Source organism: Diachasmimorpha longicaudata, chromosome 19, assembly GCF_034640455.1.
Source record: "Diachasmimorpha longicaudata isolate KC_UGA_2023 chromosome 19, iyDiaLong2, whole genome shotgun sequence".
In the NCBI taxonomy this organism is placed as follows: domain Eukaryota; kingdom Metazoa; phylum Arthropoda; class Insecta; order Hymenoptera; family Braconidae; genus Diachasmimorpha; species Diachasmimorpha longicaudata.
This window is the reverse complement of record NC_087243.1, coordinates 2420197-2434446: the sequence shown is the minus strand read 5'-3', so window position 1 is coordinate 2434446 and position 14250 is coordinate 2420197. Positions and strand designations below refer to the sequence as shown.

General features: G+C 33.5%; 1 long non-coding RNA gene across 1 annotated transcript in view; it reads right to left on the bottom strand.

The window, feature by feature from the left end:
- LOC135171340 (uncharacterized) overlaps positions 1–14250 on the bottom strand; it is a 164293-nt gene that overhangs the window by 131309 nt on the left and 18734 nt on the right. The window contains exon 2 of the long non-coding RNA XR_010300541.1: positions 11978–12010. This is a non-coding gene — a long non-coding RNA (uncharacterized LOC135171340). The remainder of the gene's footprint in view (positions 1–11977; positions 12011–14250) is intronic.

Sequence of the window (14250 nt, the reverse complement as noted above, 5' to 3'; positions counted from 1 at the left end):
TTTGTATATTTTATTTAATATTGTCGTGTTATTTAATTGTTTGTGGGTTAATTAACATAATTTATTACATTTTTGGGCCCCAATCGAAGCGAATAATCAATTAAATTGTTAAAAACTCCATTTTATTACTAAAATTCCCCTAAAAATCCCCCAAAACTCAAAAAAAAATCCCAAAAATTCCCAAAATATAAGTTAACAATTTACTATTAAATCGCCACTACAAATATACACATTCCATCACTTTAAATAACAATAAAAAATTAATAAAAACACCCAAAACTTCATTCCCAAGTTCCCAACGTTTTTCTTCTTTTTTAAAAATTATTTTTAATTAATTCAAAGTGATCTAACGACTCAAACCCTCAAAAAAAAATCCACAACTCCCTCGACAACCTCCTCAACCTTTCCCCCATTTTAATTCCCTCCAGTTAATTATTTTAACCCCCCATATTAATTCCAACCCTTTAAACAAAAAAAAATCCAAAGTTTTATCCAAAATTTCCTCAACTTTTCTCTTTTATTTTTTTCTTTTTAATTAATTCAAACTCATGTATTAATTCCATCACTTTAAATAAATCATAAAAACCCCCGAAAATCCATCCCCAAGTCCCTTGACCTTTAATACCCCTCGGTAAAATCCTCACAACAACAAAAACAACTTTACAAAGTGGGTGGCAAACAATTCTTCCCAGTGCTACCGTATCCAATCACCAAAAACACGACAAAACAGATTTAAAAAATCCCCTCCCACCCTCATAACCGATGAAAGCCGAATCTAAGGGGGTGGGGAGCCACCCTGGGGCATAATGGAATAGACTTCTACTTGAAAAAAAAATATATATCATCGAACAAAGACATGAGACTTCGCCACGTGCTTTTATTCTCTCTCGTTGGGTCTCGATATTTATTTATAAACTCCGACTGTATTTCATATCGATAAATCTCTCGTGTTCCCTGTTTTCATTGGCTGTTCGTCCAACCGAACACATCTAAATCTCCCGTATCGTACGATTCAATGTCATATAAAAGTGGGTGGAAAAGTTATCGAATGTCCTTTTATGAAAAAAAAAAAAAAAAAAAAAAGAAAAAAAAATGTCATTTTTTACCCCAATTTTGTCACTTTTTTTTTGTTAAAAAATTTCTTTGTTGAAACGAGGTCATCGTGTTACTGGTCACAGACTCCACAAGTGGATTTTGGGTATTCTGGGCCGATAAATCTGGGAATGCTCAGTTACCTGAGACATTTATTAATTTTTCTCACGTTCAGGTGACGATTTTTGAATAATTTTGGATTCTGGGGGAATTGAGATGTGAAATATTTCAGGAAATATTTATTAAGTTGTCGGGAGGTTATTGATGAAATTTTGTTATGGAAAATTAAAATTATTGAGACAAAATTAATATTTTTTCATGTGTTTGTTTTATAATTTGGAAAAAATCATGAAAATTCGGGTGAATTTTTGATTTTATATTTATATTTATGTTTAATGTGTTATGATATTTAATTAACATTTACCTGAAGCTTTACTTGCGCCAAAATATATTTTTATTTTTATATTAATTCAGAAACTAAAATTTTTATCGAAAATTGTAAAAATTATAGCAAAAAAATAAAAAAAACTTAAAATTTTCCTCAAAACCTTTTCTCCCCCAAATTCCACCTTCAAAATTCATCTATATAACTACTCCCCCTAAAAAAACATCCCACCCACCCCCTCTCCATCCCACCCCCTCATTTAACACGTCAAAACCGAATTTACTACGTCACAATTTCACTTTCGAATTTTTTATTGAACTATCGCTGTCAATCCAATTATTCCAATTATTCCACCCACCCCCTCTCCCCCTCCACCCCCACTCTACATCACACTACACCCCCCCCTCCCCCACACTAACACATAGTAATGTAGATCTCAATAAATAAATTTGATCTGAAGAAAGAAAAAGTTGGAGACAATGGATTGTACCCTAGGGCAGTCCCCCCCTCTACCCCCTTCCAAGGAACCATTAAAAATGACCTGGATATAGTCTTCAGGAGGAGGTCATCCAGGATAATCTTGAACGTGTCATTGGTATATTTTTAAGATGAACAATTCCGTTATAAAAGTCAAACTCATGATTATTTTCTTGAATCATGATCGCACGATTCAGATCTCCACCTGCCCCACGATTATTTTATTTTATTGTGCTCTCTATTCTCACGATATGATGTACCAGCACCTCATCATCATCCTGCCCCTCCCCCCACCCCCCACCACAGCTCCATAACTCGCCCAATACCTCATTGACCTCGGGACAATGATGATTTTGATGTGGTAAAAATCGATGAGCCTTGAAAAGTCATTAAGATCGAGAGGTGAAATCTGTTCGATTGTATTTCATTGAAAAATTGCGTAATTTATGGAGATAAATGTTGAGTTAAAAATAAGAAAATTAATTTGTTTTTTGGAGGCATGAGGGAAATGATTTTGAGAGAGGGGAATTTTTTGGAGAATGAAGGAGGGGATTTATGTTAATTTTTTAAGTTTCTAAATTAATTTCTAGCACTTGTAAGGGTTCTCAATTAATTTTTTAAATGTCTAAAGCTTCTAAGTTAATTTTTTTAATTTTCTAAAGGTTCTGAATTAATTTCTAATGCTTTGAAATTAATTTCTAATTTTTCTAGAGCTTCTAAATTGATTTTTGAAATTTTTAAAGCTTCTGAATTAATTTCTGAAGCTCCTGAATTAGGTTTTAAAGCTTCTAAATTAATTTCTAAATTTTCTAGAGCTTCTAAATCGATTTTTGAAATTTCTAAAGCTTCTGAATTAATTTCTGAAGCTTCTGAATTAATTTCTAAAGCTTCTAAATTAATTTCTAACTTTTCTAGAGCTTCTAAATTAATTTCTAACTTTTCTAGAGCTTCTAAATTAATTTCTAACTTTTCTAGAGCTTCTAAATCAATTTTTTTAATTTTTAAACCTTCTAAATTAATTTTTAAAATGTCTAAAGCTTCTAAATTAATTTCCAACTCGTCCAGAGCTTCTAAATTGATTTCTAAAATTTCTGAAGCCCCCGAATTAATTTCTAAAACTCCCCAATTAATTTCTAAAATCACTAAACCTTCTGAATCCCCCTCTAAAATTTCAAAAACTCCCAAATTAATTCCTCCAACCCCTAAACCTTCAAAATTAATTCCCAAAATTCCCAAAAAAACCTTCTAATCCTCCCATTCCCCAATTCTCTAATTCCATCTAATATTCCCCCACTATCCCCCCAAAATATCAATAAAAAAAAAAATAATAATAATACAAAATTCCCTGGAATCCTCCCCACAAAATTACCCCACCACAAAATCCTCAGGTACCACCACCAGTAGATGACTTCCAAGTGCGTTGGTCACGTTGATGGTGCAACAGAGGCAGTGGTAATGACACCTGATACTCAGGTTGAACGCGTGACCCGGAAACCGAGACGACGAGAATATTTCGTCGTGAACACCACAGGAGGAGCTGTTTCCAGATCTTGATATCACCGAGTCTCTCTCGTTTCCACTTCTTCAACTTCATTTGCCTTTTTTTTATTCCCCAGAATTCGTCCATCTCGTCCTCCTCCTCCTCCTCCACCCAGGTCATGTGTTACCCTGGGGTTCAGTATTTTTTTTTTTTTTTTTTCCTTGAAGTGGATGAACTCTGATGCGTCGTGTCCACGTATTGGCTGAATAACCAGCTCCACATTATCCCAGAAGAAGAGGGAGAGCTGAGATTGGAGATGTGCGATGGGGTCTCTCATTCCTGAGTTTGTCCTGTTGTTGGTCTCATGTCGGGGTCAACTGGCTCTGGGGCATCGTGTTTATCGTGCCAACTGCCAACTCGTCAGGGAATGATCTCAACATCTTCGGGATAATTTAACCCGGAAATGACGTGTTCACTGATTTTTATTATTTCATATTTTCAATTTTTTTTTAAATTGTTGAATTTTGTTAATTAAAAATTCCATATTTGGCAGTAAAAATTTGTTTTGTCCCGCTGAGACTTCGATCTCTATCAAATTATCCATAAAGTTGATAATTAATTAATTTTCATAATCGTTTTAATCCTAAATTTAATTAATTTCTTCATTTTTAATTTAAAAAAAATTGAAAAATCACAGCCCAATAAATATTTCATAATATTTGTTATTAAAAAACCGTTTCATCCCCCTGAAACTTCGATCTCCATCAAATTATCCACAAACTCCAAAATTAATTAGTCTCCATAATCGTTTTAATCTCAAATTTAATTAATTTCTTCATTTTTAATTTAAAAAAAATTGAAAAATCACAGCCCAATAAATATTTCATAATATTTGTTATTAAAAATCCGTTTCATCCCCCTAATACTTCGATCTCCATCAAATTATCCACAAACTCCAAAATTAATTAGTCTCCATAATCGTTTTAATCTCAAATTTAATTAATTTCTTCATTTTTACTAAAAAAAAAAATTCGAAAAATCGCACCCCAATAAAAATTCCATATTTGTCATTAAAAATTCGTTTCATCCCCCTAAAACTTCGATCTCCATCAAATTAACCACAAACTCCAAAATTAATTAGTCTCCATAATCGTTTTAATCACAAATTTAATTAATTTCTTCATTTTAAATAAAAAAAAAAATTCGAAAAACCGCACCCCAATCCATTAAATTCCTTTAAAACCATCCCAAGTAAATGATAATTTCCCTCAATTAATGACAAGGATGTCCACACCCTCGACTCTCGGATATTCGCTTCAACGATCGATAAATCGTTTTGTAAATCGCACACGTCGTGCCCTCTTACGCGTGACCAAATCACCTTAAACTCTTTATTCCCGAAGTAACTCCCTGGAAACAGTGTAACCTCATTAGTCCCCTGATGTCTTTCTTAATTGCCATCATCACCCCCCTCCTACCTACACCCTACCCTGCCTGATGGGGATCAGGCATCCACAATCACCCCAATACACGACAAGAACTTGAGAATCGGCGCCGACGGGGTGTGATGTCGATCTCGCGACCCGAACTTGTTGAATTAATTAATTATGAGTCTTAACATAATTCTAATGACAAAAGTATTTGTTAAGGGAGTTATATGAGCTTCACTTTCCATTGTTATGTTTGGAATCGATGGGGGTTGGTTATGGGGACGGGGTGAGGTGATTAAGTAGGAAATTATGGAGTGATTGGTGAGGTGGAATGATAATTAATGGAGTTTTTGGGTTAATTAGGTGAGGAAAATTAAGGGATCTTGATTGGAAAATTGATAATTAAGGGGGGGGTTCGGTGGATTTGTTAATCCATTTTTTAAAATTAATTTTAATTGGTTTGTAGGGGAATTATGATTAGAATTAAAAATATTTTATTAATTTTTGGTTTTTAATGAGAGAAAATTCATAAAAAAAATGGGAATAATAATTAAAAAAAAAATTTCCCTCTTTTGATTGTTAAGTGGAATATTTCCACCCCCTCGTCAGTATTTTTTACTCAACAATTAACTTCATTAAGTAATAAATTAACAAATGATTAAAAATTCAGTATAAAAATTGAGAAAAATCGCAATTTCGCTGTTAATTATTCAAAAAAAAATTATAAATGTTAATTAGAAAATTAATAATTATTGGGGGGTGTTCTCCCAATCGCAAATGGTAATTTTCGAAGTGTTACAATAACAAAATTAATTTTAATTACTTTATAATATCCAAATTCTAAATAAAATTACAAATATTTCATTAATTTTCAGTTTCAACAGACGAAAAATTGCAATAAAAATCTAAAATAAAAACAATCTACCCCCCCCCCACACACCCTTCCACATTACCACCCAATCCTCATCACTCCCACTCCCCCCCTGTACTTCATTACCTTAAAAATTACCCAATGATCACCTAAAACATCGATTAATTAACCGCATTCCCACGATTTACTCCATTAAATCATTTAAGGTCATCCAGACACATATCGATCATCGATTTATTTTCTCACGATCCCCTCAATAATTCAAATAAATCACTAAACAAATACCAATTCACAAATTCATTTGGCAAATAACCGGACGCTTCGGGCAATTAATCGCCGATGAAGAGAAGTGAATGCTTCGACCCACGTCTTCCGGTCAATATATCGAATCGATTGATCGATACCACTTGACAAGGGAGGGGGTAAAAAGGGGGGGGGGAATACAAAGGGAGGGGCATTTTGATCACCATCGTACACAAGTCGTCAACAGCATCGTTGATATTTATGAACATTGGGCCATTGTTACTACACCAAGACGATGATTTAAAGTCAGTTCATGAACATGAGACTCCCGCTGTCAGGGTAAACAACGATGTATCCAGTTTGACCGATACACAATTGTTTTCATTGTTGAATTGTATTTTCACTGAGACATTGAATGGAATTATTTATTTTTTTTTAAATATTACCGTACCGCGTAACGTACAATTGAAATCCCTAGAAATCTAGGGAAATTTCAATGTTTATTGGCTATTAGAGTAATTTATTTATTGCAATTGATGATGGTGAATGAAATTGTATAATTGGAAATTATTTTAAAAATAAGTTAGTGAATGAATTAATTAAAATTGATAAATATTTGGTGATTAAGTAGTTTTCTTTAATTTTTTTTTAATGAATTGAAATTACTAAATTGAGGTTTTTCGGTGGGACAGTGAATTTAATTGACAATCGATTTAATTATTTAACAACAACATTATGATTATTATTATTTAATTGTTATTATTTTTTTTCGTTATTTATTATTTTTATTATTATAAATTATTATTATTTTTAGTTACAGTTGTTTAGTTGAATTATTGCAAAAAAAAATGTTTTTTAGGTTTTTCTTTTGAAATAAAATAATTTAGAAACAATTTTCGAGTGTTAATTCATTAAAAATTTTGTTTCATCATAAAAAATAATAATTGTTGTTATTTAATTACGTTTTCTCGATTTTTAATCGATTTTAATGAGTAAAAAATAAATATTTCATTCCCAATTAAATAAATAATGAAATTCTTTCAAAATTATCGTATCATAATAAACTTTAACTCGAAATTGGATTAATTTTATTCTGATAAATAAATTATTAATATGACATAAGTTTAAAATTCACTAACGGTTTTATCCACTTCATAATATTTATTGCATATAAAATTATTCCATTGAAAATTGAAAATTTATTACTCGTCGACATAAAATTTCTAAACTCTCAAACAAAAAAATTAATAATAACATTTAAATTTTCATTGAATTACCCACGAGAAATGAGGAAGCCATAACTCATGATATAATTCAACAAACCGATAAACAATTTCCATAAAAAATACATTCCCCATAATAATTTCAATGACACAAGAATTATTTTAAAAATTAATAGCAAAATGAATAACTGAAAAATGTGGTGGCATTACATATTTTATCACACCCTCAGTTATTCACAAACAACTTGTTCCTTTATAAATAAACATAAAAAAAATAATAACAACTTGTTGAATATCTTCTTTCAACCTCACATATCCATAAATAAATTTATATCAATAGAATCGATCGATCGAACGAGAGAAAGAGAGAGAGAAAGAGAGAGAGAAAAAGTGAAAGAGTTTGTCCTCCCCCAGGGGTGCACTTGAGCCAGTTTGTAAATGTTTATATTATACAGATTCATATACACAAACCACTGGGTATTTTCAACCACTCGATTACCCCCTCCCTCACACGTCATAAACAATATATCAATAATATTGTTTAACAAATACGTTTAACACACGTTCATCTTGTTAAACCCACCCCCTCATCCTCCTCATCCATATTCCCATCCCCCTAGACCATCTACCCCTACATTTCTCCCCTCCAAGGGATGATAAAGGGATGAAGGGGGTAATTTATATTTTTTACTGTTTCATTTTTTTTTTTCTTAATTTTATAATTTTTTATTTATTTTTATTTAACGAGACACGTGTGGATGAAAATACCCTGTGGTGTCTGATACAAGAGTTAAAATAAAACAAAAGCAATGGGGGGGTGGGGGGGTTGAGGAGGATGAGGATGAGAGAGGTAGAAGAAGAAATGTGTGAGCCCGAACTCCACTGAGTTATGAACACATTCGGGATTTCTTCGGGTTTGTTGCCGCTGTCGTCGGGATACCATTGGAAAAAGGGGCGCCAACGTTTGCTTTATTGAATTGGGTTACATGATTTACGATACCGCCTACTGTAAGATGGTGTGGTGGGGGGGGGGGGGTGGGAGGAAAGGGGGATATATTGTATGAGGGGGGGTGAGGAAGTATTCGTGATGGGATGGGAAATTTTAACTGATGTTGATTGATGTTATTTTGGGGGGTTGAGAGGGGGGTGAATTTTTTTTTGGGGGGTTAAATGGGAGGGGAAGTGAAGATCATGTGTATTGAATATTTTTCATTCATAAAAGGGGTGAAATCAATTTTTTTTGGCGGGTTAAATGGGAGGAGAAGTGAAGATTCGCGGGTATTAAATGTTTTTGATAGATAAAAGGGGTGAAATTAATTTTTTTAGGGGTTAAAATAGGAGGAGAAATGAAGATCTGCGTGACTTGAATATTTTTGATAGATAAAAGGGGTGAAATTAATTTTTTTTGGGGGTTATAATGGGAGGAGAAATGAAGATCCGCGTGACTTGAATATTTTTGATAGATAAAAGGGGTGAAATTAATTTTTTTGGGGGGTTAAAATAGAAGTGGAAGTGAAGATTCGCGTGTATTGAATATTTCTGATAGATAAAAGGGGTGAAATTAATTTTTTTAGGGGTTAAATGGGAGGAGAAGTGAAGATCCTATGTATTACATATTTTTGATGGATAAAGGGGGTGAAATTAATTTTTTTTAGGGGTTAAAATAGGAGGGAAATTGAAGCTTCGCGGGTATTAAATGTTTTTGATAGATAAAAGGGATGAAATTAATTTTTTTCGGGGGTTAAAATAGCAGGACAATTGACTATCGCGTGTATTAAATATTATCGACAAGTTTTACGAAAATATGTCAACCCCTAATAAATATCATCCCCCTATTCGTCGCCCGAGGGGATGATCTTCATCAAAGACCTCATAACCCAGGTAGGAAAAAACGAATGGGCCAACCTTGGTACAAGCACGGCCGCCGAGCTGCCGTAGCTCGGCACCCGGGCTCCAGCCAAACTCGCGCCGAACTTGGCTAGACCCTGGGATGATAACACGGGGCCAGGCCTGGGACCGAACTTTGGCCAGACTTCGGTCGCCGTACTTTGGCCGCACTCTGGGCTTACCATTCGGCCCGAAATTGGCCCAGGCCTGTTGCCGAACTTTGGCCGCACTCTGGGCTTACCATTCGGCCCGAAATTGGCCCAGACCTATTGCCGAACTTTGGCCGCATTCTGGGCTGACCATTCGGCCCGAAATTGGCCCAGATTTACGACCAGAGCTGTGGCCAGGCTCCAACCGTTGCCTGTATTGGGTTCAGAATCACCAATAAATATATGAACGGTATATCTGATAAGCAGACATGTATTTATTACCTTCAACATTATACAGAAAACAGTTTTATTATGTGACAAAACTTATATTTAAATTTATTAAATCTATTGACAAAAAAACTCAGCCAATCAAAAACTTTTTTCCTCCTATCGACATAGTACATGTTTTCATCCGATTTTGGTTGAACAGTTAAAGATATGCAGTGTTTGTATCTCCAATTTTCATGAAAGATAATCACAACTATGAGATTTTTCCGCGAACAGAATATGAAAACTCAAAAAAATGATTGCAGGTATAAATTGTAGAAAAATCTTTTGTGGATTATTTTCATCCGCTTTTAAAATAAATAATCTACGTAGATCATTTGAATCCGAAATTTAATACGACATACCATATTAAGTCTTAATAAACTCTCTCTTACAATCTAATAATATTAGCAGTCAGTCTTCAGAATTCGAAGATTGTATTAACAAAATATCCAACAAAATAACGCACCAATGTTATTTTTTAAATTAGTAGTTTAGAATTGATAAATTATCGTGCTTCAATTCAAGCATGAAAACAGTCATTATAATAGCAATATTATGGATAATTTATTCCGCTATGGATGATAAGAATTAATTCTTATATCCATAGACAATTGCTGATACGAATTATCCTGATAAGAATTATTTTTTCATCTCGGAAAGACGTCCTTTTTTTACAATAATGTCTTCTCCATCTGCAACTCCGGAACACAGAATGATATTTAGTTGCATTGATTGTGTGCTAGTTCTATATAATATTGCTTATTATATTCACTCTTTCAAACAAACTTAGAAATATAAAAAAGTCTTGGATAGGATTACATATAACTAATTAATTTCAACCCTTAAATTTGAAATCTTTGGGGAATATGGACGCAGTCCGATTGTGAAACTTCAACCTTATAAATATTATTTGACTTGAATCACCAAATACTGAAAACAGCTCTCAATGGCTGAAATTACTTTCATTAGAATTTTTCTTAAAAATTAAAAATCCACTTATTATTTTTCCCTTTAAACTTTTGGACATAATATTTAATCCCTGAACCAACAACGGATATTTATTCCCGTGATCTAACTTATGAGGAAATGACATAGAAAATACTTTATTATGCTAAGATACATCACATTTTCCAATTGTTATTTCCATCTTCTGGATTTCCGACCTCGCCAGGAGAAATATAATAAATATAATTAATACTTCAATGACAGCCGAATACTAAACAATATTCATATATTAATATATATTCTGCCCAATGAAACGCCTCGCGATAAAAATATATTGATAATATAAACTTTTCCTATTAATCGTACCTTTTATCAAGAATATCACAACTAATACAATTACGAAAATGAACTAATGGAGTCATATTAACACAGTGATTTTACAATTCCATTTATCCCGGAAAAATGAAGTATTATCAACTATAAACCCCCAAGAATTGGTTCATCCCTGTCTCCAACGCTGCTATTGGATTCACTGATGCAATCATTAAGATGCTTATACGAGCCACAATCACCATCACCACCCGACCAACTATCACCACAAGCACTAGCATTATCATCGAGATGTCGAACATCGACATCTCCACTAATTTGATCCACAATAGATCCACTACGGATAGTTATTTCATTGGCTGTTGGCAAACTAACCTCTTCCTCATCGGCATTATTGCGTTCACTGTAATCCGGAGTTTTTTCTTTAGCGCCTTCTACGTTTACAGATTCTTTTTTCTTCAGTTGATGAAAATGTCTGTATTTTTTAACCCGTGAATATGAACTCTGAGACATATTACAATAGTAAAAGAGTAATATTAAAATAATAAATTGCCGCACACGACACTCATGTCTACTGCCACAATCAGACTACTCAACACGCCATCTTACGGGCTGTTGTCATAGAATGTGTGGTATACGGTGATATCCACGCATATTTTCCCCTGAAATAGTATGTTCAGAAGAAATAATGGTACCTTCGGAAGAAGGAGAATCAAAGGACGAAAAATTTAGTGAAGGAACATTCCCCATGAGAATTCAATTTTTGGAATGCTGTTCCATATGGGACCCAAGCCTGGCAAACCATGCCCCTTGTCTGCCTGGCCATGTCTCGGGGCAAGCTTGGTGACCCAAGCCTGGCAAGCCATGCTCTTTACCAGTCTGGCCATACCTCGGGTCAAGCGTGGTTGCCCAAGCCCGGCAAACCGTGCTCTTTGCCAGTCTGGCCATACCACGGGCCAAGCTTAGTGACCCAAGCCTGGCAAGCCATGCTCTTTGCCGGTCTGGCCATGCCTCGGGCCAAGCTTGGTGGCCCAGATCTGGCAAGCCAGTCTCGTGCCAGACCTGGCCCGTTTCGTGGACATTGGCATTTCCTACCTGGGAACTCGTGAATTTCGCGATCCCTCGCGCCTAAATATTATCAATAACTTTTTTCCCGATACTTCTATACGATTATATAATCGATAAATTCACTCACCGATCTGCAATCGATTTCCATTGATTCGATTTCCTGAAAAAAAAAAATAATTTAATCCATTTGATCCCAAATTTCAACATAATTAATAAATCAATAAATAAATTCATCAATTTTTAAATTGTTTCCCATCACCTCATTCATCGCACCCCCCCAATTGACCTATCTAATCACAAATATTAATCATAATGAATTCACACTTAAAATACATTCACCCAACTCCCGCTAACATAATTTATCCATAAAAATATACCGTATGTGAGTGAAAATATGACGCGTTACACATCGATGGTAATTATAGATTATGTCTCTGAACTATCGAGTCCCCGTCGGCATTCGAATCTTATCCGATTTTAAAATAACTAAAAAAAAAATATAAAAAATAGTGTGATCGTAATTATTGTAACGTCTATAACAGGATTACAACCGACAGATCCCTCCGCCCCTGGCACGATCGATTCTAACCCTCGATCGATATTTTTTTGTACGATATAATACAACATTTGTTGGTAAGAGCGCCAAAGGATAGAAATAATACCACGACGAATCGAAATCGATGAAGATAGGGATAAATGATCGAGTAGTCAGTGGATTATATACTTATATACATATATACACATTATAAAAGGTAAAGAGTTTCATATACCGAATTAAATCGATCATGAAGATCGATTTATCTTGACAAAACTGCATTCCATTTTATTACGATCGATTTTAATAATTTTTTTTTTTATCAATTTTGATGATTTTTTAAAATAAATTTTGATGATTTGTTTTCATCGATATTAATGATTTATTTTATCGATTTTGATGATTTTTTAAAATCGATTTTAATGATTTTTTCAAATTAATTTTAATAATTTTTAAAAATCGATTTAGATAATTTTTTTAAATCGATTTTTTTTTAATCAATTTTATTTATTATTTAACTGTGATATAGAAAAATTGACCAATTAAAATTGTTCATGATATATCGGATGAGGTTATAAACAATCTGGGTGGTCTGAAATAGTAAAAAATTTAACAAAATGACAACACGATAACTCTGTCATAATCGATTTGACTCAACGTCAGGGAATTATATCGCACTCGACAGTCGACAAATTTGTGGTTGTGTTGTGTAGGTGAGGAAGGGGGGGGAGGGGGCTGAGTCGTGTTTATCAGCACCTCGAGAACACTCCCGTCGACTGATCTCGATACTCATTGTCTTTAGATTATCGATAATTTATCGTTTCGTGTCGATGTTGTGAAGAGAGTGGAGACAAACGAAATTTAATGGAAATTCAAAGACTGAGAGGTAAATTCCGCGAGTATTTTCGATGATACTGGTGGAAACTTGGAGATAAATATAATTTAGTTAATTGTATTTGTTATTAACAAATAAATATCCTAAATTTTTAATAAAAATCCGCTTTAATTTCGGGTCAGAAAATTTTTTTTTAGAGATGTGGTAAAATGAGATGAGTTGAGTCATTTTTTAGTGAAGTTTTTTAAGAATATCTCGAGATCGGAGAGAGATAGCAAAATTGTTGTTATTAGCTTTATTATAGAGGGTGATTAGTTCTACAAAAAAGGTATCAATGAAAATTTTGGTAGCTTTCTTAGATTCGGAGATATTCAGCAAAAACTGGGGACTGGCCAAAAGTGACTCATCTCATTGAAAAAATTATATTTTTGTTAAAAAATATGTTTTTAAAATATTTTTATAAACTTTTATCCCAAATGTGACTATGTAGACTATAAATATGAGAGGGAAATACAGAGGGAAGAGCCCGAGTCGATGTAAAACAAATAAAACATTCGTAAGTTTAAATAAATAAAATTAATTAAATGAAATTCATCAGTTTTTCATTAAAAATTAAATGAAAAATATATTTTTCATTTGTTAATACTGTTTAGTTAATTTTACAGTCACTTTGTCGACTTTTCTCGCCACGCAATTATTTCAATTAATTTAAAATTAATTTTACCATCGAGTGATGCCATAATTTAACGTTTCGTATTTTTAAAAATTTTTGAAAATTGTTATTAATTAATGGATGGAATATCTCGCTGTGTATCATCCAGTTGTACAGAATTTCTTATGTCACTCGGAAAGATGTCCCCGGTGTAACGTCTTGGGACTTATCTCTTAATTAGCCACTCGTACCCAGGACTATCTCATTTATGAAATCGTTAAAACGATCGTTGGTCGCACGCGCGCGTGCGCCTTATCGATATATGAAAACAACTTATGTGGTTTATATCTAAGTGTGAGTGGATATACTACTTAGAAA